This window comes from Centruroides sculpturatus, unplaced genomic scaffold (genome assembly GCF_000671375.1).
Source record: "Centruroides sculpturatus isolate CEXI.00-Female unplaced genomic scaffold, Cexi_2.0 scaffold404, whole genome shotgun sequence".
In the NCBI taxonomy this organism is placed as follows: domain Eukaryota; kingdom Metazoa; phylum Arthropoda; class Arachnida; order Scorpiones; family Buthidae; genus Centruroides; species Centruroides sculpturatus.
This window is the reverse complement of record NW_019384604.1, coordinates 3010-19464: the sequence shown is the minus strand read 5'-3', so window position 1 is coordinate 19464 and position 16455 is coordinate 3010. Positions and strand designations below refer to the sequence as shown.

Genomic DNA, 16455 nt, shown 5'->3' with positions numbered 1-16455 from the left:
TACCGTGTAAATTTCCTACGCATCCGATAAATGCCGTGTCTTCGATTAAAAAAACCATGCTTTATAAAATGCGTAAAACTACCGTAAGAGAAACGGCTAATTTACTTCTAACAAGGTACAATTTCTCGGCATACATTCTCATTAAACCATTGACGAAATTCGAGTAAAGGAAAGCCACTCGGACTTTTCGTTTTTGTTCCAATTCCTACAGAAAACGTTTGTTCGGATGAAAAAGAAGAAAATGCCGTGTACTTCGTCGATGGTGGGAGGATTGTTACGGATCGTCCGCTGCACACGCAAAAACGTTTACGAAACGACACCGTAGACGAGCGTTCGTGCCGGAATCAGTTGGTGTACTCACGCGCATTGTTATTTTTTCAGCCGATTAACTCACCGCCAGTAATTGGGTTTACCTTATTCCCTTTCTAACGGCGCCGCCAGACCTATTTATTTCGGCTACGCTAAGTGATATCGAGTGACGCCAACGTCGGCCGGGGTTACCTAAACGTACATCTACGGATAGAGCTAGTTACGTGGGCCGCGGGGGTGCGGCAGTGTTGGAACGGAAAACGCGAATAGGTAAAGAGTGGCGGCGACGGCCGTACGGTCGGAAGCCCGTTTACCGATCATAAAAATAAATCCGGGCGAATACTGCGCGGCGGAGGACCTACCGAGAACGAGCAAATGTTTTATCGTCCAAATATCGGGCCGAGCATCGCTGCCAAACATACGGCCGTACACTCCGTTCTAATCCTCGGCGCCAGACATTTGCTCACGTTTTAAAGTAAGACGAAAACGGGATGCTGTACGCCACGCGCGGAAGGCTACGAGATTCCGCTTAACGGCGGTAGGTCGACGCGCTAGGCGGAATCGTGTTTGACGGAATTGGCCCCGTTCCTTCCAAGCAAAGGACAATTCGTTCCCATGGCATTGTAACGGACGCGGCTAACCGGTGGCCGGCAGAAGTAACGCGGTGTAGGAAAGGTATAATAACGCCGGTTACGTAACCTACGCCAAGCGACTTTGTTATTCGAAATAAATCTTATTCCCGTGCGCGAACGTGAATATTAGTGTCGGTCGTGTCATTTGTTGTAATAAATATTTAGCGCTAGTAAAATGCCCGCTTAGAACCACTCGGATAAACTGGATTTAGCCACCGATAAAGGAGGACGTAAACCTATTATTGACACGGAGTTCCCGTCAACGGTCGGAATGTCGTTACAGGCGACCTTACTAACACCGAATTTACAAACGGTAATAAAAACGAATCGCCATCTTAAAATAAATTACGTTTTAACATTTAAAAGTTTTAATCAAAGTAATATTTATTGTACGTAAAAGTAAAAGAATTTTATAAATAGCCATCGTTTCGATGACCAGTTAAATCAAAAAAACTGAAATACGCGGGCCAAGCTGCGAAAACCGTCGAAAATACAGCTTATAAACTAAATATACGAGGAGGAGGTAATTGAAGAGTGCGCGGAGATCTCCGAAGAAGGAACTACTGGGCAAATCTCCATCAACTTTGGTTCGTTAGTCGGGGAAAACGACCCCGCTTAAGTATTCCGATTCTTTCTTTTGCAACAAGCGCCATAGGAAAATAGCCGTAATTCAAATTTGTGGTTTAAAATATTTTCGACACAATACAAATAAATATAACGCGACGTGTTAGTGTATCTTATGAAAATCAAAATTTATTAAACTCGCGCAAATTACATATTTTACCCCAATACGTGCAGTAAAATGCCCTGGACAGAATCGGTTTGCATTTTTTTTTTTTATCTCCGATCATTTGTTACGCATTAGTATCGATGCGAGGTACGGTACCGTGCCAAATTTCGCTTATTAAACTTCACTCCGCATTGGTTCGTATAATTTATGGAATGTTTCGAAAGTACAATACCGTACTGTACATCGGTTACCGCTATTTTACAGAAAACAATCATCGGATCGTCCGTGTTCGATAGATGCAACAGCTTCGATTCCTACGCTTGGAACTCGTTAGGGAGAAGAACGTTGAAGATTTGTCGCGACACGGAACAAAATAGAGAATAAGATACCTAATAAAACTACGAATTATATTTTTAAATCGACGCGTTACTACCAACGCGTGGAGGACATCTCGCCTCCCATTTTCTAACTGTCCCGGTAACACTAGAAAGAATGCGAAAACAGACTGACTGATGGCTGATTTCTCCCTTCGCATTCCTTCTAATGCAGTATTCCTCAACCTCTAACGAATCGTCGCCCCCTTCGACGTAGTATCGCCCCCTTCAATAAAACCGTTACGTAATATCGCCTCCTTCGCTACAAAATTCCGATGCCGAGGGACGAGACTAACGCCAAATTCGTACCGCATCGAATAGACTAGTGACTAGTATAATGTTATTTGTTCAGTTATTGTACGATATAACGAATAAATATGTAATTATTCTTAATATAATGTTTTACTATATCGCTCAGAAAATTGTTTTTCGCCCCCTCCAAAATATAAATTGTTACTAATCGCCCCCTGAACATGGAAAAACGCCCACACGGGGGCGATATCGTCCCCGTTGAGAAACACTGTTGTAATGTAACCCGACGATGCCTGCCCGGTGTCGATTGCTTTTTTTTGTTAGTCGCGCATTTTTCTTTCTTGTGTATCTTCGCACCTCACACCGATAGAAATAACTAAATTGCAAGTTTTAAAGAACCCGATTCTCTTACAAATAGGTCAAAATATCTGCTTACTTTCGGCAACACCATCAATGGCGTTTTAAAATTTTTGCAACAAAATCTACCCGTGAATTTCATAAATATAACGCGTGAGCGTTTTATCCCGACTCGCCGTACATATTGTCCCGGCGAGTATTAGGTTTTAATTTTCGGAAAAATTTTACTTCAAAACGCAGTCACTGGGACAAAATTTGTTCCGATATTCTCTTAATGCGCATTTTACCGCTAATTTCGGCTCTAAATGAAGTGGCAAAATGTTCCGCGCAATTCTCCCACCAGCCGTGCTGCACATTTTGGCCTTTTTTGACATTTTTGAGTTCGGGATAGCCGAAAACGTGGAGATTTGCAAAAAACTAGGAGGGTCAAATATGACACGATGGCAATACTTTCCCTCGTTATATATAGCCTACGTAACATCCGGGGTAAAAAAGTAATAAAATAACGCCAGTACTCCGTTCCCGAAAAATCAAACGTTGCTAGGGAAAACGTTACCCCGAAGCTTAATTCCCGTTATTTTCAATGGAAAAATAAAAAAGCCGGGACCGATTGTAACACGAGTTACACCGAGTACTTTTCCATCTACTACCAGGTACGGTATGGAATTATGGGTGGGAATGTACAGTTACAAATGTCATTTATCTAAATTGATAAATACGCAAAAAGAAAATACGATTACGTATCTTACTAAGAAGTTTTCCCAGTCGGCTCGAGAAATAATTCCATTATTCTTGTCTATAAAAAGAGTACTTTAGAAGAAATCAATACGAAAACAAATTTCTGTACGTAGAGAATAAAAAGTACTTTACAAAAGCGGACTACTTTTTCACCTTGGTTGACTACCAGCCGCCGATCTTATACGATTTACCGTAAGTATCGACGAGTAGTCGAGGTAATTCTGTACGCCGACGATATAGGCTAATCGCTAAATAAAATGAATGCGAAACTGGATACGTGGATGTCAGAAATGAATGCAACCTCACATACTTTATCTTCCGACCACTTCAAAACTCATTACTTATAATAAATACAGATAAAAGTTGTTATATTCTACTCCTTAACAAGTAAACGCTCTCTAGTGCGGTGTTTTTCAACTTTTTTCTAACAGCGACGACACCGACTCGGTCATTTTTACCGCGCCATTTTAAATTATATACTGCACTTTCAATAAAGCCATAACGAAAGTAACCGTTACATTTAAGTCGCTGGTCGGAGAATTTTCTTTTAATTTTGACTGGATTGAAGAAACGGAATCCGAGACACGTACTGTACTTACTTCAACACTACAAATCAATCAGTCCAACTATTTCGCTCTGGCGTGACCCCAACGATACCGCCGCCATCGACCGGATGCCCACACACGCGCATACATTTCTCCGCTCGGGAATCGGGCGATTTCTACCATGACCGTCGGTATCTTGGCCCGGCAACTTCACACGCGGCGTGTTTCTGTGTCCCAGTCCCTTAGTCCGTATGCTAAACTTATCCGCTTTGTCGCTACTAACTCTTTGATATACTCTTACCTAATATTAGTGTTTTGCGCGTTCGTCACCTTCCTGTTCCTCGCCACGTAAATGCCTGCTGTATTGTTGTTAAATATTGTGAAATTTTTACCTGTAAATGATGGTGCGATTTCCAACGTCCTTTTTATCCATAATGCCTATTTACTAGTTTGGGTAAAAGCAGTAAATTCGGCTTGGAAAATTGACTGAGCAATGACCCGTTGCTGGCTGCTGCACCGGCTTGTTAACGATTCTCCCAATTTAAAAGCATAGTCCGTAAATGATTTCCTATCGCTACCGTTACTATCCCAATCGGCATTGCTAAAGCCCCGTAAGCGCAGAGTTTTTGTATTCTAAACCCGAATTAGCGGTTCCTTTTAGGTAGTTCGGTATCCTTTCGCCGCTTCCCAATCTTTCTTTTGATAACTTCAGTTGAACTTTGTCGGCAATGATACGGCGCGAGCAGTATCGGGTCTTGTCGCCACCGTAAGATACATTAATTAATTGAAGCACCAACCGCTCGCTGGTAGGGGATGGATTTTATACTTTTGTCTTTTCAATGTCTTCCACTTGGTGTGGTTTTGCGCTCGAATCTAACAGAGTGTTAACGGGTTTTCAACCTTGCATATTAAATCTTCTTAATATCTGTATTACATATGTTTCTTGGTTGATCTTTAGCGTGTCCTGTTTTTCATCCCCGTCTATTTCTAAACCTAGAAATGAACTCTGGCTTTTCAAAATTTTTTTTAATTTGAATTCTTTTGATAACTGTCTAATCTTTTGTAGAGATTCCTCGTTGTTGTAAGCAACAATCATCTGCACTGTAGATGATAAACGATATGTTTTTAAGGATAGTTGGTGTAGATTCTACACCAACTATCATTAAAAACATATCGGGTCCCTCTATTTGGAAGTAAAGACAATCGCCTTCTTTGGATTGTTGCAAGCCTAATTGCAAGAGTTTAATTCCTTGTCCTTTGCCTTACGCTATTCATCCATTATGCCGCTTGCCAGAACGTGCTTGCCGGTACGACTGGTGAGCGCTAATTACCACGTATGTGTATAGATAACCGTAGTTCGGCGGTCCAACGTTTCGCCGAGGCATTTGCGACGTCTAACAATCTGCCGCTGACCCGATATATCGGTCAGTCAGCGAGTTGTCGTCTTCCTCGTTGTCGCTTCCCTCTACATCTCGACTCGAGGTTACGCAAGCGTTGTTGGTAGCTCTGTTGTTTTCCCGACGCCGCGATGCTTCACTCGATGTCCTTCCCTCGATCGGCAGTAAGTTGTCGTCTGGGGATGTGATGATACAATTGCTCTAGATCTGTCGATGATTGTCTAGCGGTATGTGTTTTCCGACTTGGCTCGTCGAATTTCGCTTCTTGTGAAATCAACATCTGCATTCATCGGATGATAAAGTCTTTACGCCGGGATGTTTGGCTCATAACCGATTAATACATACTCCATTGCTCTTGGGTCGAATTTATTTTTCTGTTTGGGCTTATGAATATGGACGTACAATACTGTACTGTACGTCTTGCTGGCAAAGCACTCGATATACTTGTAGTTGAGTGTTTTTCCTGTCCATAGTTCATACGATGAGCACATATTTTGTTTTTGGGAGTCTGTCGTTGATGGCTGCTGTGTTAACTTCTCCCAGAACTTTACTGTACTGGTAAATCTGCATCTATAAGCGCGCACCTAGCTTTTTCTAACAAAGTGCGATTCGTTGGCTCAGCTAGCTCGCTTTGCTGCGTGCGTGGGGCTGCGAGTTCGTTAACTATACCTTCTTTTCCTAACTATCTGGTCATTTCACCGCACACATATTTTTTATCGTTATCAGTGCGTGGCTTTTTAATCCTGTTTCCTTTTCGTTTTTCAATTTTGCATTTGTATTTGATGAATCTCTGCATTACTCCGTATTTTCTCTTTAAAAAATATACTTCAATCCATCCCGAGCAATAATCTATGAATGTTAGCATATAACGCCAACCACTTAGAGATGGAGTAGCAATCATCCTCCTAAGTCGCTGTGTATGAGGTCTAATAATTCACTCGCTCGAGCCTCGGTTCTTCATTTAAATATTGTTCTATGGTTTTTACCGCCAGCGCGCACATAACATACGTCGTCACAAAGTTTAATGCCTATTGTTTGCCACCTTTTCGGGATTTGCATCACATTTTTACCTGGGTAAGCTAACCCGCGGTGAAATGAATTTTCTTTCGAATTTACAGTAGTACGCGAAGTCTTTGTATACATCCAAAATATATAAATCCTCACGTTGGGATGCCGTTACACGCGCTGATTTTCCGTTCGTTACGTAACATCTATTTCTGACAAAATTAGCAGTCATTTTTCTCAGACACGTGACTAGCAGATAATAAATCTGTGGCAGTCTCAGGGGCATACAAGACATTTTTCAGTATGCATTTATTCTTCGGTTTTAGAAGTATTACCACGTCCCCTTCTTCCACTAAGAACGGTGAGTCGTTAGCATTACGCATTATGTGATTCACTGGTTTAAACATAAACTCTTACATAACTGAAGCTCCGCTGTCGATTACCCAATCTATCGATATATCGCGCGACTTTATCCATGGGACTAAACACAGCATAGCGTAGGAATCTTGTTTCTTGGCATTATCTCGCTTCCGCGTTCAACCGCCTTAAGTTCCCTCTTTTCACACACGTAACAAGTACCATTAAACTTTCTATTCTTATTCTTTTAACAGACTGTTTTCTGCCATTGGGGACTCCTCGTCTAGCAATCGGGCTGCCTGGTGGGCGAGTCGAGCTTTCGCATCGGTAGACTTTAGCTCGTTCTCGTACGCATGGGCAAACGTCGTAACTGAGCTATCATATTCGCTAGGTAGCCCGCGCAGTAACGCGTGTTCTCATCACTGACTTTATCACCCAAGTCCCCTAACGTACGTATAATTTTTTGAAATTTATCTATGTAATCGTTCGTACTGTACTTTCAAATGTTTCCTACGAAATTCAATAAAACTGCCGACGAAGTCGAATCCTGCTTAGTAGACAAAGTCCTTATACGTGTCGCAAAGTACTGTACTTTCCGGACTTCGATGAGCGTTTGCGCGCGGCTAGCGAAGCTTAGAGCAATTGTAGCCAGAGCCGTTTGCTGGCGACATCTTGGGCTTACTGGAGCTTCCTTCCTTTGTTCGAGTAGACCGACGTCTTCTTCCGGCGCTACCACGATAGACCACAAATCTTCTCTCATCGGTAACATCTTTATATTAAACTCCCACGACGAGAAATTTGACAATCCTTCCAGTTTTGCCAAGGACGAAAACGGCTCGAGAACGGTTGACGCCATAACTCGCACGTTCTAGCCGTTCGACCCGTCCAAAAAACGCTGGAAAAATCTGCAAATACAGTCCGATGACGTAGAACACGACCGGGCCCATAACCTGGTTACATTTAATTCTTTGTCTTAATTTGGACCGGATTGAAGAAACGGCGTCCGAGACACGTACTTTACTTCAACACTACAACTCTGTCCAACTATTTCACCCTTTTGCCACCCGAACGATACTCTGTCTCATCATCCCACGGCGAGACACCGGGGTTAAATATCGAGGTGTTAAATAATTTAGAATTTTTAATTACCTACGAATATATAGGTATTCCTCGATTAAGGCGGTTAATTAATCCTGGATCCTCCCGCGTATATCAAAATCGAGTTAATCGAAATACGGTATCTACGTTAAGTAAAGACAGGTAGTAAAGCCCCGTCGCGCCGCAATTAATTTGGCGCGTTAAGCTGGGGACTATAACTTTTAATAATAACGCCGGCGTAATAATTTGCGTAGGTAATAGTTTAAAGCGGAGACGGACAAACTTTTTCTACGTAAGGGTGACATTTCAAAACTTTCGAACCGACGGGGGCGGCATACGAGAGAAAAGAGCCGGTAAATAACAATTATAAATTACATACTTAATTTAGCTTGCGGAACCGACGTAAACGTGAAATATCGGAAATACTCGATTAAATATTAGTCACCGCTAGATATAAATCAGTTTCGACCAGTCCGTTAGCCGGTTTCTCCTTTTAATTTTTACTAAATTCATTGCCGAAAAAGTATTCGCTTACGTAAGTTGTAGAAAATAACCTTTAAACTTTTGTCGCATATTTAAGCTGGGAAACTGATATATTTATTAATATTTTACGGGAGGCGGGCCGCGGTTTAAAGTACTGTATTCTACTAACGCGGGCCATCCCTTCGACACCTACTTTTTTTCGTCTCAATAAATTACGAACGAAAGTTACGCGCGTGCAAATTAAACGCTTACGTTTTAAAATGATAACTAAGTTACAATTTTCTTAAATTTATAAACTTTTCGGCGGTGTCGAGAGAATTATATCCGGAAACGAGTTCGAGTTTGGGCTTTATCGCTCGGAGGGTCTTAAATGGAGTGCCTAACTGATTTATACTTTTTTCTTTTCCAGAAATATTTATTACGGAAGAACGTTTTCGGTTAAACTGTTTATACATTACTTTTTACCCATGGTGTATCCATGGAACTAAATTCTTCTTTATTAATTATAGAGAAAAGCCGTTCAAATACTAAAAGATGGTGTTGGCTAAACGATTGCCCAAAATCAAAAACCAACCGCGGGGTGAAAATAATACGTAGGCGTAGAAAAAGAAACGACATTATACCAACCGAATTCGTTTAAAATTAAAACTAAATTAGTGCCGACAAGCGGAAAATTTACGTCGACCGCACCGGGCGGCAAATAATACGCGACGATAAAGAAGATTGTCGGAAATAACGCGACAAAATTGACAAAAAAAGCAAGAAACGACGCTTCCGTAAATCGGAGAAGCCATCGATTACCGTTAGTGACGTCACAAAGCGCCGGTAGGATCCCGCGGCCACGCTTATTCCGTTTCTGCAGACTTCGCATGCGGCCAAAATCGAATTGGTAACGTAATCGGAGAATTTCTTTAAAACCGTCGAATGAAATTTTTGAAAGTTACGTTTAAACCTGGCGGTTATTTTCGGAAAACACCTATTCTTATATCGTAACCGGCGTAAAGGGACGCGACAGAAAGGGATTAGTTGGTCCTCCGCATCCATAAATATTTAAACGCGGTAATTACTCATTTTATTCCGTATTTATATCTTTCCTCGCCGGGCGAAAGCGTCGGAGAATAAACGAAATCTGCGTTCGTTTTCGACGGCGCATTTTTGCCGGGCCAATCCTTCCGGTTCCGGTCGGTTAGTTGTTTAAACCGGTTAAATCTTCTCGGAGACGGAAGCGGGCGATGCCATCAAATAGCGGTAGATTTTCGACGGGACGGACCGACCGGCTGCGCCCGTATTTTAACGGAGAGAACGGAGGTTAGATTCTAAGCCAACGAGATCTCCCTCCACCACCCAATAAACGCCGCTCTATTACGACAAAAATGAGCCAAAGGACAGCTTACAATTAATTAATATTTACCGAAGAGAGAAATGGGGTGAAGCTAGAGCCGGGCCTAAGAGAAAAAGAAAATAGAGAAAATGAGCGGGTTAAGGAAGGTAGGCCGGCTTCCGTTAAATTGGCCAGACGAAGGTGGAAATCGATCGACTATTACGGTGACGAACGGATACGGCCGAAGGAAAAGAGGAACGACACAAAATAGCCAGAATCGGCGGAAGACGGATTTAGAATTCCGTTTTTAGATCGAGCTGGTGGCTCGGTCGGGAAAGAAAGGCAAAAACAAAAGCCCCGGTCTCTTCCTATCTTGGTCGACTGGCAGCGAGACGGGTAGAGGCAGCGGAACCCGACGACTAAGAAAGGAGGGTGTATTGTACGCCTTTGGCTTTTACCCGTCGTTTTCCCAAAGAAGAAACTGCCAAGCAAAAAGACGAACCAACTCTAAAACGAAAGTTCTTTCCTTTCGGACGACGGAACAAACTCCGGTCTGGCGCCACCCTAAACGGCAAACTGGCCCGAAAAATAAATAATCGATAATCGTAATACGGTGGCGGACCTCCGCTCACGCCGCGCGGGTACTTAATTATCGGAAGGGTGCCTTTTTCTTTCCGTCCAGAGTGGTCTAATCGCAGCCTCCGAGGTAGAAACGTTCGAAAACCCGCCCGCGGCCAGAAAGTAACGGAAATCTCGCTGGCTTCCCGCCGCCGGTCGACAGAAACAACCGGAGGAAAACCGCCTTTAACCCGAAATGTAATTTATCGAAATATGAAGAAACCGTCTCTCGCCCGGCCTAGTAGTCGCCTACCGAGAAATCCATTCTCTCCTATAATTAACGTATTTCCCAGAACGGTAATTGTAATTAAACGCAATTAGCCGTCCCGGGAGCCCGGTCGGGGCCGACGGCCACCCTCCGCCCGACTTTGGAAAATTTCTAAAAATTCCGGCAAAGACCGCGACCAGTTCCCGCTTCCGGTGGGACTCGAGAAGAGGGAGGAATCGGAAGCGAAAATTGCCGTAGGAAAAAAGAAGGGCCGTGAGAATCAATCGCCTTTTGGCGCCGCCACCCGTAAATAAACGGAAGAAACGGTCCCGCCTGCGCCCGGGTCTTCCCGTTTCTCTCACTCCGACCCAAACTTTCCCAAACTCGGGCGGCCGACTTCCCGTCTTGGGCGGAAGTAAAGGGACACTTACGAAAAAACTTAGTTTACGATTTTGCCGCCGGGAACCGAACTACCGGACCAATCTTTCTGGACGATTACGCGCAAGGCTGGTATACACGGTAAGGAAATCCTCAAAGGATGTGCTTAACAGACGAAAAAAACTAGTATATAACTGGTTGGATCGAACGTAGTAATTTACAAAACTTATTAAAATATCTCCCAACGTATAAAGAATTATTTTTATTTAAAAATGGATAGATAGAAAAAAAAATCACGGTTAATCCTCAAAGGATTTCCTTACCGTGTATAACAGCCTTTATTTATTGCCCGAGGTATCGGGATCGTTCCGTCCGCCCATGAAAAGGAACGAAATGGCGCCAGAAAAACATCCTCCCCGGGAGGACAATTTTGACAATTTCTTCCCCTTTCCGTCGACTTCCGCTGGCCCGCCCGATTAGTTTCGTTTCTAGTCGATAGATGGCGACCGTAGATCCGTCCGACTCCCGTTTCGTCCTCCGAACACGGGTCCGGAAAGAACTTTCTACTTCCGTCCGTTCTTCCGGACCAACGTCGGATTTTAAAAACCAGAAAGAAGTAAAGAGGACGGGTAAAGTTTCGACCGCAAACGGGACAAAAGTGGGAGAAGAAGAAGACGTAGAAGAGGCCGAATTGGCCGGTGTAAAACCAAGACAGACGAAGAAACCTCCTAAGGGAAAGAAAGGCCGTTTTTCTTCCTCCCCACCGACAAGGTCTATCCGAATGACACCCTTCTTTTCGCTTCCGATCCTATTACCAAATATCCCCTCCACTTTTCGGATCCTCCGTCGACCTCCCCGAACTTATCCGAGGCGGTGGCCTAGGGAGACGTTCCTCCCGTCCCCTCGGTGGCCGAGACGATTCCCGTTCGATCAGCCGAGGGCCGAAAACGTAATTAGAGACGAGAAAGGGTTTATCCGAGGAAGAGGCGGGGAAGGAGACGACGTCTTCCCGACGATCGATCGGCCCCCCATTCCCTCCCCGGCGAGTCGTTTATCCGCCGTCGTCCTTGGCATCCGGGGAAACCCGGACGTTACTTTGTACACATCTAGGGAACTGGCTAATGCCGACCCGGTCCGTCCGACGGAGGATTCCGCCGTTCTCCCTCCCGAAAGGGGAAAGAACCACCTTCCGGTGGGAAGCGAGCCAGCCACCCCGTTTCCGGAAGGTCGGAGTCCGGGAGGAGGTCGGCGGTTCCGATCGATTCTTCGACCGCCGGAAAGAAGTCGACGTCCTCCTCTCCACCCGGGAACGTCGACGCTAAAAGCCCGGGGGAGGAAAGTTACCCGGACGACGACCACTGGGGCTGGGGGTCGACTCGACCGTAAAAGTCCACTAAAAGTCGGGACCGAAGCAAAAAGTGGCGCTTTCCGCTTCCGGATCTTCCGCCGAGAAGAAAGGGCCGTCTTCCCTCCTTCCCTCTTTCCCACTGGAATCGTCTTCTTCCGCTCGACCAGACACCTCGTCGCCTCCGAGAGGCCGCCGGCTCCCGCGGACGGCGGCGACCGAAGGATTTCCCCCACTCCCACCCTCCCGCCCGCCGTCCACCGGCGGGCGGCGGGGATCCGACGGTGGTCCCTGGGAGCGCGCGCCCGACGACCGAAACACCCCGGGCGCGGATCTTCCCCCGTCCGTCGGGAAGCGACGGTCGATCCCTTCCCGAAAGGGGCCGGTCCGACGATAGCCGTCTTCCCCGCGGACCGTGGGCGCGAAGTCCTCCGTCCGACCGGAGTGAGAAGGACGAGACGAAATTCCGACGCCCGAGGGACGGGCCTCTTCTTTCGTTCCTTACCTCTGTCGGCCGTCTTCTTCCTCCGAAGCTCCTCCGCCGAACTGACGATCCACCGTCTCCCTCGACCCGTCCGCCGCCTATCCTTCCGCCGCGAAAGTTAGTTCCTCCTTCGTACCGTTCTGGCCTCTCGTTTCCTTTTGCCCGTCCCCTTCCCCTCCCGGGAGAAATCCGGGAAACCGGAAGAGGAAAGGGGGAGGAACCCTCCCCCTTCTCAGGCCCGGGACCCGCGGCGGATTTCGTGGCCACCGGCGGCGCCGCGCCGTTCGGCGTGGGGACGCCGGACCCGGAAACCGGTTGTCGGCCGGAGTCCCGTCCTCGGCCCCGAAGTAGCGTCGTGGCCGGTTCGGCTTTTACGCCGACGGAACCAAAGTAAAAGACGTCGGGAGGAGGTGCGGGCGCGATTGGAAGTATTTGGCCGGCGCAATAAAGGAGCGGAACGAGAAGCTTACCGGTTCCGCTCGGAGAGGGAAGCGATAGAGACGGGAAGAGGAAAAAGTTTAAGGGAAAGACGAAGGGCGCGTCGGAAGCTTTCTTCCGAGCACGGGGAGAAGCGGCCGTCGCTCCCCGGGCCCGAAGGGCGGAATTTGGAAAGAGGAAAAGAAGACGACATCCTTCTTTTAAGGCCGAAACGTGGCCACCCGCGGGGAACCGGAGACGAGGCCCGTTTTAGCCGACCGGGGGAAGACGGAAGTCGGGGTCGGGGCGACAGACCGAGAAGGGAGTGTAATTCCAACGCGTGGGTAATTGTCTTCTTCCTTCTTTCTAGGAAGAAACGCTGGGAATTTTTCCCAATCCGACGTTGGTGGCTGGCTACGAGGAAAGACGACGGGGAGAGTGGAGAATCGGCGGCGGGAAGAACCCGTCCCTCGGTTTAATCCAACGTTTACGCGCCGCGCCAGGTGGAAAAGGTTTCCGTTTTACCCGTCGACGGGGGACGGTAAAGTCGATTCCTCTTCCGATCCTCCGCATTTTTTCCGAAGTTAAGAGCGCGTCGACGGCGGGATCCGGTTCCGTCCTTTGCTTTTGTCGGGCGGCTTACCGGAAGCCGGGCCAATTTTGAGGAATTTAGGACCGAAAACTTTAGATAGTTTCCGTTTACTGGAAGAACGGAGTGGCTACGAATTTGGCGCCGGGTTGGGGAGCGGAGAGCGAAAGACCGCCGGAATGGGGTAAAGGGGAGCATTTTACCGTTAAACTCGAACGGCGAGTAAAGATTTACGCCGGTCTTTTCCCTTCACCCGTCGGAGAGAGGGGCGGCGCCCCGCTGCCCGAGAAGACGGCCGGACCGGTCTGTTTTTTTGCCTTCCGACGTCCGATAAATATACGCGCCGGGCAATTTTCTCTCTTGGTAATTAAAGCGGCAAATTTCACTCTACCCGCTTCTCCCGGCGGATTTCTTCGGGCCACTCCCGGACGCTCCGGACAATTACGGGAGCGGACCAGCGGTCAGAAGGGGAAGAACCGTCGCCCTTCCCCGCTTCCCGGCGCCGCATTAACCCGGTTAAGGCGACGGCGCCGTTCCGGTGGCTCCCGCCGCGGGCGAAGGGAAAAGGCGGAGGAAGGAGACGGAGCCAGGAGTTAAGGCGGGTAGAAAGTTAAAAAACTGCTTATTTCTTATAATTACGCCGAAACGCCCGCCGTATTTGCCGGGAGTCAAAAATCCAGGCGATTAAAGTGAAAGCGTAATGGCGTTACCGCCTTTACCTTAACCCTCGGCCCCTTCCGGGTGGCGGCGCCTAAACCTTATTTCACGCGATTTTCCTTCAAACCGGGAATACCGCGGGACGACCGACGCGTTATTTGGCGCTAGAAGGGACGACTACTCTCCCGCCACCGGACGTAAGGAAATTATCCGTTTCGGCCTTAACGCCGGACGAGACGGACGTAATTATTCTCGGTTAGTCCCATGGCCGTCCCGCCCGTAAAATCTCGGCCGGTGGCCAGAGGGGACGGTCGGCCCGGCCGCATTCTTCCGGGGTTTCTCCCGCCCGACTATCTCCGGTCGTCTCCGCCGGCTACCGGTAATGGCCCGGGCGGTATTTTGGGTTCTTTTCTTAAAATGGCGCGGAAAAGACGGAAAAGTTATCACCCGACCCAAAAGAAAACCAACCGATTTATAAACTGTTAATTTTCTGTTTTCTCTAATTCTCCGTTAAGGTAATTAATTAAAGACCGTAAACGAAATGTTTCGGCGAATTTTCGCATTCTTATAAGCGCGGACGTCGGTGGGTTCTTTAAAAGTTGAGGCGCGGAATTTTGATACTTCGGATTACGTAAGAGTTGGATCGGTCGACGTCCGAGGAAAGAGAACGTGTGCCTGGTTGCCTGGCATTATAAATAGTATTTTGGAAAAAGCCACCGAAGGTACGCAAGACTCCGTACCTTCCGTAGTGAAAACGAACCCCCGCTCGTAAGTGTTAATAACTTTTCGACTTTTAACCAGCGTAAAGAAAACCAAAATTGAAATGTATCGAGTGAATATTAAATCGACGGTAACGTATTTTCATATTTTACGTCGCCCAGTTTTAAAGCGGTATTCACCAGTAAAAAAGAAGAAAACGGAAAAATTTAACTTTAAAACAAAGATAAAAATCGACGTAAGGCGGAAAAACGGGTGGGGAGGAAAGAATGGCACTTAAAGAAATTGTATTTATAACGGCGGTCGATTAATTTCGGTGCCGAGACAGGCAAAAAATACGTCCGACGCGCATTTCCCGTCGTAAAAAATAATAGAGTTTACCGGGAGCGCGCTTTCCTTCCCGGAAGCTATGGTATAACTTTATTAAACCATACGCCGCGGACGTACAGCGGACAATATTCGCCCAACGCCGCGCCGCCGCCTTCCTACCTATAAAAAATTCCTTAAAATAGGAAAAAATAAATTCTCTCGTACCGACGACTACCGTTCGACCCCCGTCCTTCCCAGTCGGTGGGCCGAAGAAAGGATAAAGCGGTAACGCCGACGCTTCGGTGGTCCGACTATGGGGCCGGACCCACCCTTCCTATTTAAACCTAACCGCCGTTTCGTCCTTAAAACCTTTTTGCCCATTAGCCGCGCCACCTTGGTCGTGGTCTTACGCCGTCGAGTCCCGTAAAGTTTACGGAGGCGGGACAACGATTAAAACGTCGACGGTGGAAATAATTAATTTAAAAAGAGATAAGCGTCGATACTAAGACAATAGAGGACGGTGGTCGCTCTTTCGCCCCTACCGTCCGAGGCCCACCGCGCCTCCTATTATACGGAAACGAAGAAAATCCCGGAGTCTTTCCGAAATTCCCGCTGGGGTGAAAAATTCGTAGGAAAAAATAACCGAGGTCCTCCCCGTTTCCGCCCGGATAAATTGGCAATTAATCTTAATAAAACCCGCGCCGTGGCATTGGCTAATGGCAATTTTACCTCGGCTATTAGACTATTATACCGTACCAGAAAATACCGGTTTATTGCCGGTAATTCCGTAACGTAACTTCGTAGATAAACTATACAATACGCGCGTGCAACACTTAGGCGCCAAATTTACTCCATTAGTTAATTAATTACCCGGAAAAAGTACGAAAGGTTATTTGGCATTTAAAGAAGTCAAAAACTTATTACTCCCATTCGGACGGAAATATTTATCGTATCGTTTCTCCGGACTCCGCTTCCGATTATTTACGTCGGGTGGGTAGCCGCGCGGCCCACCCTTCCTACCACTATACAGTTATAAAACGCTTAAAATATATTGGCGGTAGTGTATAAGGTCCGACGTTGTCCCGAATAATTGTACGGTAAGAGACCGGCATTTTGCCCGAACGCGCGGTGGGAC

The 16455-nt window shown here is 46.7% G+C and overlaps 1 protein-coding gene across 2 annotated transcripts in view; it reads right to left on the bottom strand.

The window, feature by feature from the left end:
* The window catches only part of LOC111625115 (fat-like cadherin-related tumor suppressor homolog), a 104097-nt gene extending 91208 nt beyond the window's left edge, over positions 1-12889 (bottom strand). For both annotated transcript variants that reach the window (XR_002756685.1, XM_023368151.1), the window contains exon 1: positions 12653-12889. The gene's annotated coding sequence lies outside the window, so the exon portion shown is untranslated. The remainder of the gene's footprint in view (positions 1-12652) is intronic.
* Positions 12890-16455: the final 3566 nt, after the last annotated feature.